We start from the raw sequence: 11,057 nt of genomic DNA on the forward strand, positions 1-11,057 counted from the left end.
ATTCCTTCAATTCATGTCAACAATTGATTTTATTTTCTTTGTTTAGAAAATGAAGGGTACATTTGGACTATATTTGAATTTTTTTACTGGTTTTACTATTTTTGATAAAATTAACTGAAATGATAATTAAAAAGAGAAATGATACTTATAAAATAAAATGTACGATAAATTATTTATTATGTCTGATAAAAAATTAATAATTATAAAAATAAAAATAAATCTATTAAGTAAAATATTTCTAAGAAAATTTATGTTACATACTTATAATATAAAATAATTTTTATATTATTATTCACTCACAAATTATCATATATTAAAAAATAAAAATTACCTCAAAGTCTACCAACAATATTTTCTTATTAGTTGATACTTAATAATATAAAAAAAAATACGCTACAGCCATTAATATCTATTTTTAAACAGTAAAAGTCACGATTTACGTAATTAGTTGAGAATAAAAACTAATAAAAGCACAGACCCTACACATCTGCATGCGCTTGAGCTTTTTACGGCAGGACCCTAAAAAATTAATTAAGGTTTTGCTGCCGAAAAACTTTAATTTCTTTGCATTATCTTTGTGTGTGTATATGCGGCAGTGGTTTCAGAGGCTATATATATACACTACTTGTTTCATTGTAAGGTAGATTGGCTGTGGTTCCACACTTTGATGTGCTGTCATATGCTAACCGCTGATTAATAAGTAGCTGATCATGACTGCTCACAAGTTTCTTCCAGTACATGCTCAGGTTTGATCTATTTTCTCTTTCATTCTTTTTTAAGTTTTAATTTTCTTTATACTACATTATAAGCAACACCTTCCATCATCGATTTAGTTTTGTACGGATTCATTCAACTTAAATTTTCTTAATTCACTCTCTAGTTCATCTCTGTTGATTCAGCTTCTCAAAGTTTGAATATGAAAAAATAGATATGCTTTAGATACTTCTTCTTTTCTTTTCTTTTTTTTCTTTTGGATAAAAGCTCTAATTGCTAAAGGAAGCATTGTAAAATTCAATTAACAAGGTTTGAGACAATAAGAACTGCTTATTTATTTATAACATGATAGAAAACTTAAGAATCCATGTCATCCACTCAATCAGGAAATTGAACAATATTAGGCTTTATTTATTGAGGTTTGCTTTTTGTTTTGTGTATGGTCTCTTGACCTTTTTTTTGTCAGCAAAGGTCTCTTAACCTATATATGTTCTTCCTGATATTCACATGAAAGTTATCTTTTTGTTTTTCCACATAAGCTTACTCTTGACTATTCATTGAACTTAACCAGATCAAGATCAAATCTCAAGTAGCGGATTTCCTTGATTAGGTTTTGTTCCTCCTTCGACAATGTTTTCTCCTTCATTTTGCTCACTATATATTTAATTCTCTCAGAAACATCCATGCCAAAATTGACTGAAACTATTTTAGTTTTCTCTATTCCATGATTGACTTGATTTCATGCTTCACCGTTGATGCTCTTGGTGATTTAAATACAACCCAAGCTAACAAACACTGTTCGCATCGATGGTAATAGACTTGTATATAATATAGCTTGTCCTTAATTTAAAACATGCATGCATGTATCAACACGCCTACATATAGGCCTTATTTTTAATTATTATGAATTTGTCAGTAGTGATTAAACACAGTTTTAATTTATGGACATAAGTGAGTTAATACATAAAAGAGCTTCATTATAACTAATACGGTAAGAATTTCTAGGTCGGATCATTTTAAATTGAAATAATTTAAGTTACAGAAAATCTTCCAAATGTATTTTCACTTTTAGAGATTTGTGTTTAAGCGAAAGAAATCTAATTATACAAATTAAATATTAAATACAAGTTTAAAGTCCTACTCATGGGAGAAGGCAAACAAGTAAGCCTCTTGTCATAAAAGCTGTAGTTGTTCTTAATCGTGCCGCTGAATTTCTGCAGTTGATGATGATGTTACAGGCTATATATATATATATATGTGGAGTTATACTTGAATACATGCACATCATATTCTATTTTAAGTTTAATCGTTTTTTCATTGGGATCAGTTGTACAGTTGAGTCGTTGTATAATTTAACTTAAAAGTAAAATTACAGTTTATGTTTAATTAATAGCTGATGCCTGATGCAAAGAATTACTACTACTAGGCTACTGGCTTGTTTGTTACGTACTTCATTTAAGCGCGAGTATATATTTTGTTTCCAATTCGTGGACACTCCCTTTTGCATGCAGAGGACAAAAGCATATATAATTGGATGCCTACTACTTATCATTTTTTTATCAGACCAAACATGTGATAATCAAAACGTACGCTGAAACTCAGCACCACACGCTTTACTTGCCAATCATGTGATAACTTCATATATGCATGCTATTGCGTTTTCGTGAGTATATATTAGTATCTAGCTAATTAAGGCTCTAAGCCAATATACTTTAAAAAATATGAAGCTGTGATATATTTTGAGTGTTTTGGTTTTATGGTAGGAATTATGAGAATGGATTATTAATATTACTGCAGACTAACTTGATTTTATAATCGAATTCAACCTGTTTTTACGAGTTAAAAAAGATATCTTCAAAATATACATTAAATATTATTTGTAAAATTAAAAATTGTTTAAAATAACTTCAACTTAGGCTAGGTTTATCCATGGCACATGATGGGTCATGAATATATCCATATTGAAAATCACTAATTGTTGTTTCAAGATGTTGAATGAAATTGTGATGTTATTATAAGACAGCATCATAAGTATTATTTATTATTTATTCAAAATAGAATTTTTTAGTAATTGCATACTGCTAATGTTAGAGGATGAGATAAAAAGTTAACTGTAATTAGAGCCATTATCAACCTAAATTAATATTGTACTATAGTATAAGTTTTGTTTAATATTATCGTTTCCCGTCATTTTGGTTGGGCTAGTTATAACTTACAATCTCCCATGATATAATAAGTAGAATATTCGTTGCTCGTTTTTCCTGTGTGTGTGTGTGGTGGTTCACTTGGCCACTTGGAGTTTTTTCGGTTTCATGATTCATCAAAGATAATCGTATAATAATTACCAAAACTAAGATAATTGTATAAAAAATTCTGAGAGACCAAGCATGGGAGTGAACATCCTTTTCATTAAAAGCACTATATGCATGCAGCATCTTGACTGACGATAAAGTCAATGATACGATTTAAAATTTTCACTGTGTGTTTTGTCCCTGTCCTTCTCACGTTTCTCCATTAAAAATGAGACAACTGATCTGCTCCATACTTTAATTTTCTAGGTGTAAAAATTAGACTATACACCCACAAGATCGATTTCAATCCACGTTGTGTATTTTTGTTTGATTCCATTCCTTTCTATTATTAATTATTTTTAGGGTTTTGTTAGTAGTATTTTAAAGATAAAACAAATAATACATGTATTAATACGGTAAGGAATGTTTATATTCCCATTCACTCATAAATTATTATATAAGTATAATAATTTTAATTTATTTTATCATAATAATTACAATAAAAATCATATCAATAGTTCTTATTGGTCGGTAATATAAAAACATTTACTTTAACAATGTATCTCTATTAAACTTTTAAAGATATTAGTAAAAATTATTAAATAAAAAGTTTTTGTTAAAACTTTCAATAGTATTAAAAATCAAGTGTATTTATAACATTATTTTTATTTTTAAGTCTTTAACTTGTATCTTATAGATATTGTTAACATTCTCCTTATTTCTATTATTATACTGAATGAGACCCATTATTAATTTGGAGAAGTTGAAACAACCATCGGCCACCTACCGTAGCCCTCAAAGCAAGTAAATAAACCACGTATGCCACCCATAATTATGTGGCTATTTCTGATGGGGAAATAGTAGTTGAGAACCTCCAACATACTCAGGCCTAAGCAAGAAACAATGACGAAAATAGAAAGAGAAGCAGCAAACAGAAAGTTGAGTTTTTATTATTCAAGCAAACTCGTACAATAACGATAGAGATGCTACGTTTTAGTAAAAAAAAATATTAAAAAATTACTCAAAAATTTATAGGATGCTGTAACATTAAGTCTAGAGTAAACTTTAGTCGTCTTTGAATTTGACGACCACGAATGAATTTGATGAAAACTGCACGAAAGATATATGGGGTGATTTCTGCTCAGTTTTGTAGTTTTTATTTTTCTTAAGTTAATAGTTTTTCCATAAAATACCACTACATATCGTTTCATAAAGATTCGTATTTTAAAAAAGTTTTGTAATGCATTGTAAAACACTTGAGAAAAAGTAGAAAATAAATAACAATGTATATATCTCTTAAAAATAAATATCCTGATTTCTTTTTAATTTTTTCAAGTAAAACTTTAACGGTTATTTTGTCTGGACGCGAATTTAAATTACTTGACTACATATTCCCCTCCTTCTTCCAATTAAAATAGAATATCCACAAACAAACAAACAAAATTCTTTCTCTTTGATTAAATAACATTACTTTTTAGAAGTCAAGTCACAAGTATTTTGAGGTATTTGTATCCTACACCTCTCATTTTATGTTTCACTAAATCTCAACACCTTCCTTTCTCAACATTAACACCTCCTTGCCCCTTTTTCCTTTGTGTGTCATTGAAGCCCCAAGCCCCTACAACGTAAGCACAATGCTGACAAAGGTTTATGTGTCATCTGTTGAACCTTCACTATGGATGTCCTCATAAGTATAGGGAGTTACTATTGGTCCCATACAAATTACTCTTGGCCCCTATCAAGAGGCTTAAAAAAATTTTATTCCAAAATTATCTTTCCCATGTAATCATGATTCCGTTAAGTAAAATGGACAACAAAATCATGATTCTTTGATTATGTTGTTATACGGTTTTCACACCCCTTATTATAACAAAATTGTGATTTTGTTGTATACATATACAATGAAATCATGATTCCATTTTATACTTTTTTTTGCCCTAGATATAATAACAAAAACATATTTCCGTTGAATAAAAAGGGTGTGTGAAAAAATTACATAATAGAAATGTATTTCCGTGTACAAAATCCAAAATGAAAACAAGTTTTCTTTGTGTAAGTTTTTGGCTTTTCCTTTTATACAACGAAAATGTGTTTCTATTAGGTATATTTAATGAAAAATTAATTGCATAATTAAATTATCTTTTTTATTTTAAATAATTTTGATACAAATTATAGTAATGGCAGCACACATTACATTTTTTTATGGTAATCAAACTAATTGTTACATAAATTGTCTTTTTATTTAAATTAAAATTAATGATAACATAAATTAATATTTTTAATTATAATCAAAATAATATCCTGAATTGATTTGATTATGATAAATAAAGATAATTCTTATGATAATTAATTTAATTATCTTTATAAATGATACCTTGTATCCTATTAATTTAATTTTAATTAAAAAAGATATTGAGTATTATTAAAAAATGATAAATTATATAACAACTAATTTGATTACTTTAAAAAAAGGTAACTTGCATTTATAATTAATAAAAAAATAGTGAAAACAAAATAAACAAAATTATGATTTCGTTGTATTTTTTAAAACAAAAAAACACACAAGAAAAATACGATTCTATTGTTTGTCTCAACAAATATCACAATGAAATCATATTTTTGTTGTGTAATTATTTTTTGTTTTAAAAATACAAAACAAAGATGTGATTCATAAAGTTCAATGGTTGATAGGCAGGAAAAAAAGAAAGAAAGAAAAGCGAAGCCTGATATTGTAGGGAATTGCTATTAGTACTATCATTATTGCTATTGACATTGCCCACATCGACACCTTTAAATAGGATTCCAAAAATTTATTTTGACAAAAACACAACGAGATTTTGTTGCCTATATAGAATGAAAAAATAAAGTATAATGGAAATATAATTTTATTGTACAAGTATATAACAAAATTGTTTTTCTATTGTATAATTTTTCACTCCAACTAACACAATAAAATCATATTTTCATTATGTACTTTTTTTACACTTCCTTTTACACAACGGAAATATGACTTTATTGCGTATTTTTTATGAATTTTTTAATTAATTTTAAAAACAATCAAATGAACTATTATGTAATTTACTATTTTTAATAGTAATCAGTATATTTTTTAATTAAAATTGAATTAATTGGATAGAAATTATCAATTATAAACATAATCGAATTAATTATTATGAATTACTTTTATTAATAGTAATTAAATCAGATATTAATTTATTTCATAATTAATATGATTACAATAAAAAATGGAGGGGAAGAAAATAATGTGAGAAAGGAAGGGAAATGGTGGGGGTGTTATGATGAAGTGAGAGAGGAAGAGTGAAGGTGGGGTGTTATTATGAAGAAGTGAGAGAGGAAGGGAGAAGGACCGAGGGTATAGAAAAACTCATACAGGTACAATGATTATTTGTTAAGCCTTTGGGAGTGCTAATAGTAATGCCCTTACAGTATAGATCTATTGATTCTTAGCTCACTCATGTTTCAAGCTCATGCTGAAACTGGTTGATCTTTTTATTGTTATTTGGGCTTTTCTTTGTGCAAATTGCTGTACACCAAGCATAATATTGGAAATTCCACTTTTGTCTTTTCATAAGATTATCTGAATTTCGCGTTATTAGCACAATACTCTAACCAACTAAGTTAATTAATAAATTATGTTATAAAATAATTAATGTCGCTATATATAACACTAAAATTTCTAATGTATATTTAATGCACATATAATTTTACATAATAAATTTTGTAACAATTAATTTTTATCTAATAATTAATTTGTTTACATATATAAATTTTTATGAAACCTATGATTTTTATTTCAAATTTATATATGTAAAAAAATACATTATTATATCAAAATTAATTATAATAAGATCAAAAAATACATTAGTAGATTTATGTTAATAATGTATTTTTTTTACATATGTAAATTTTTATTAAACCTATGATTTTTATTTACAATTTATATATGTCAAAAAATTAATTATTAAATAAAAATTAATTGTCACAAAATTTATCATGTAAATTTATATGTGCATTAAATATACATTAGAAATTTTAGTGCTATATATAACAACATTAATTATTTTATAATATAATTGATTTATTAGTTCAGTTGATTAGAGTGTCATGTTAATAACACGAAAGTCACATGTTAAATTTCTGTTTTGACCATTAATTTCAAATTAATTCGTAAAATATATTTTTGAAAAAAAATTTAAAAATAAATCCTATGGATTACATACGGATTGACAATCTGTAAGCCTCATATGGATTGTCAATCCGTATCAGTTTTACGGAAGGGTAAAATTGAAATTTTATATGTTATGTTGGGTGTATTAGTGATTTGTATGGTGCCCAAAGAAAAACCCTTGTAATTTTCTTAAAAAACAATAACTGAAGTGAATGTCTGAATGAATGAGCCTGTACTAAATGCCCAGGTTTAGATAGAACGAATGCATCCACAACTTTCAAATTCTCCATACAATGCAAAAATTGGTTACACAAAATTTCACATAATAATAAATTCAAATTTATAATCATTTTCCAGGACTAGATTCTTTGATTTTGAATCATTTCCGTTAAAAGGAAAATAATTTATATATTTTGTAAGATATTTTATAAAAAAAAATTACAAGAAAAGGTTCAGAAAATGTATTTTATTCAAAAATATATTAATACATTATCCATACACGATACTGAAAAACATTGCAGATGAATCCTAATTACATTGTTTCGATTGGGAAGAAATGGATAGATTGATCAAAGGATGAAAATCGAGATAAGATTGGGTTTTCAGTCTTACTAAAGATATTGGTGAAACTGAAAATGCCATAAATCTACCAACACATTTCTCTGCAAAGTTCAAGGAAAAAAGAAGAATGAGTGATCACATAATTTAACCACAAGATTCAGTATAATAAATTTTTGTTGAGTATAGTCCACATTTTGTCAATCCTACGGTACATTCTTGTCTTGAGAATGAGCGATAAATTTTAGGTGAGATTAAGTATCAAGTTGAAAATTAATCATTTAATTTTATAAATGATCCAAAGAATTGAAACTCGTGGTTAAAAAAAACCCACATTTTATACATGTTTATACTTCTAAATGATTACTTAAGAAAAGAAGAAGATAAAGAGGTAAAGCCAGTAGAACTAATAATAAATGTGTTAAAAAAATTATTATTGCTATTTTGCCGCATTGTATAACCTATTTATTATTAAGATGAAAGAAATATATATGCAATAACTTGTATTAATTAAAATTTTCTAAAAAAACTTACACTAAAGTATTATGATGAGTAGCATGCATGCAATTAACATTAATTTATTTCCGAATACAATTAGCTTATATTAATTAAAAATATTAGTAAAAAAATATTAGCGCTGAATATAATTTTCAGTTGCCAAAGTGTGAGTATTATGATGAGTAGCATGCATGCAATTAACATAATTTATTGTGCTGATTATTTTATTTTTGTAATCACGTCTGATCATGTTTCTCTTTCGTTTTATTTATTTAAAGTATACCCCATTCTTGTCCCAAAGTTTTATTATTCCACCGAAGAAGTCAAATCTTGAACGGAAATTTTCTCAAAAACCTCGTAATATACTCATTCCTTCTCCATACTATAGCTTGGCAATTCTCAAGGACCCACTAAACCTAACGTCTGATTCTTCTCCCACACAGTCTACTCAGTTTATTTTTTCACAAGAAATTAATATTGGCAGAGGCACCAGTTCATGAAAAGTTCTCTCAAATATTGTTGACAGTATAATTAAACTCAAGATTCAACTAATAAATTGAGCTTGTTTCTGTCATGATTAATGTGTGATTTATTCTGGCATAAATTAATGTGTAATTTTAGTCTTTTTAATATTTTATTATGGACTCAATTTCTCAAATTTTTAAAATGTTAATGAATTTCAGTTTTTTCTTTATATAAAATTTTTAAATATTTAGTTTCTTCTCGAGTAATTAAAATTTTAGGACATACTGTATTTAGGATAATGAAGTATTTAAAAAGTTTAAAAGTCAGATTGAAAAGTTTTTGTTTTTTATAAAAAAAAAAAGGCAATTCAATTAGATATGACGTAAATTGCACGATAGAAAATAAGGATCATATAAAGTCCACCGCCATAACGTGGTGCCCAAGCAAAATTGTTATACTCCTTCGACTTTTAGTTAACACGAGAAAGCACAGTATAAACACTTTTGTTAAGTACACAAGTGGGGAGATGTTGATATTATTGTTTGGGTGTGGGAAACAGACAATTGACAAAGATTTGCAACCAATGGTGACAAAGTCAGCATTGCCTCCAAAAAATAAAGCTTAATTAAGGCTTATTAATATAAAAGATTAGTACAATTACTAATATTATATGATGACCAAGAGAAAAAATAAAGTTGAAGAAGAAGAGATTACATGGACTAGGTTAGGACCAATAGTGTGTTGTGCATCTGCCCATGGAAACCAACACCATGTACAAATGTTGATTCTCACTCCCATCATCAGAATATGATTAATTCTCAATAAGGGGCCCACTATCACCCCTTACCTATCCCTGATCCCTTCAACATTATTCTATTCGACGCACCACCATTCACCAAAGTTTTTTCTGGTCCTCCACTTCTTGATGCTAGCCACGTGTCCTGTTCAATAAACCCCTACACTCTCTATGCATGGACCAACTTGTTACTTGTTACATTAGGATTCTCCTTTTGAGCATGAAAAAAAGTTGGAAATGTCAACAACAACAAAAATAAAATGAAACTGAATTGCTATAATTATGGGAGAAAAAAAAAATCAAAAAGTCGTAGGCATATGAACCAAATCTGAGATTCTCAATTGTCTGCATGAACAACCCACACCGAGTGCTTCGCTGCTAGAAGAACAAAAAAACCTGAGTCATACAAGATTTAAAATGAAACGAAAAAATTAATATGAAAATTAATAATAATTTACTGAATAATCAGAAAAATTGAATGATAACATTAAGAGTGCAAAAATGTTATATATCATCATCTAATTACAAATTATTAGACATAATAAATTTTAGTAAATAATCACTTTAAAATTTGTAACTATTTAATTAATTGATATTGTAAACTTTGTTACACTAATAATAGATTAAAATTAAGTAATAAAAATATTATGATTTAATTTCTATAAATTATTTTTTGGGGAACACAAGGTATCCATTATCACGAATCAAAAACTAATCTTTTGAAGTATTAATATTTCTTTAAGGAACTGATTTTTGTAACAAATGTTTTATCATATGCATAATTTTAGTGTTGAACTTCTAGACATCTTTAAAAGACAAGTTTATTTACTCTAATAAAAAATAATAAAAAAACTCACCGAAACCATTTTTTTATATTTAAATTCCTAAGTCAAGGGGTTGTCTAATAATTAAGAAAAAAAAATGTGGAGATGATGTCTTGAGTATTGTCTGAAAAGAAATTGAATTTAAATTAAAGCAGAAATATAGTCGAAAATGGAAAATCCGAATGAATATGGTGATTTGTTTTTTTAGCAGGGCCATGCGTGATGTTGCAGAAAATATGGGATCCTTTTGGGCGTAGCACTAGTGGCGTATACAAAAACGTTTATTGACAGGGGACACGTGGAATAAAGGGTCCCACTTTCTTTGTGCTCTATTCTACCCTCAAAAACGTTTAATATTAGGCAATGCGATACAGCTATGTGCTCTATTCTACCCTAACCTCTACAGTGCACCTTTCTGAGCTAAAACAAGTCCTCTTTGGCCCCACTTTCTGCATATACTACCCTCAACTCTACAACTTTTCTTCTTCTTTTTTTTAAGTCAATAATCACATATTAATATCGATTTATTCCTCTAATAATAATAATATTTATGGAGTTGATTTGTTTCGATGCAGAAACGTGGGAATCAAGGCTCTCTAATTAGATTTTATTCCCCTTATAAATACATTTTGCTACTCAAAATAAACTATAGTGATTTCCCTGCCATTAAGCATTTCCTATGACATAAAAGGCTACAGCCTAAATAGATCAAGAAAAATATT

General features: G+C 27.4%; 1 long non-coding RNA gene across 2 annotated transcripts; it reads left to right on the plus strand.

Annotated features, from left to right (window-relative positions):
* The first annotated feature begins 536 nt into the window (after positions 1-536).
* LOC114370503 lies at positions 537-10,778 on the plus strand. Of its 2 annotated transcripts, none has more exons than XR_003657841.1 (2): positions 537-746; positions 10,547-10,778. It is a non-coding gene; the product is annotated as an uncharacterized LOC114370503 (long non-coding RNA). The 2 variants fall into 2 exon arrangements; XR_003657842.1 differs by lacking the exon at positions 10,547-10,778 and adding an exon at positions 1,286-4,125 and having other exon boundaries at positions 538-746.
* The last annotated feature ends 279 nt before the right edge of the window (positions 10,779-11,057 follow it).

This window comes from Glycine soja, chromosome 10 (genome assembly GCF_004193775.1).
Source record: "Glycine soja cultivar W05 chromosome 10, ASM419377v2, whole genome shotgun sequence".
Classification (NCBI taxonomy): Eukaryota; Viridiplantae; Streptophyta; class Magnoliopsida; order Fabales; family Fabaceae; genus Glycine; species Glycine soja.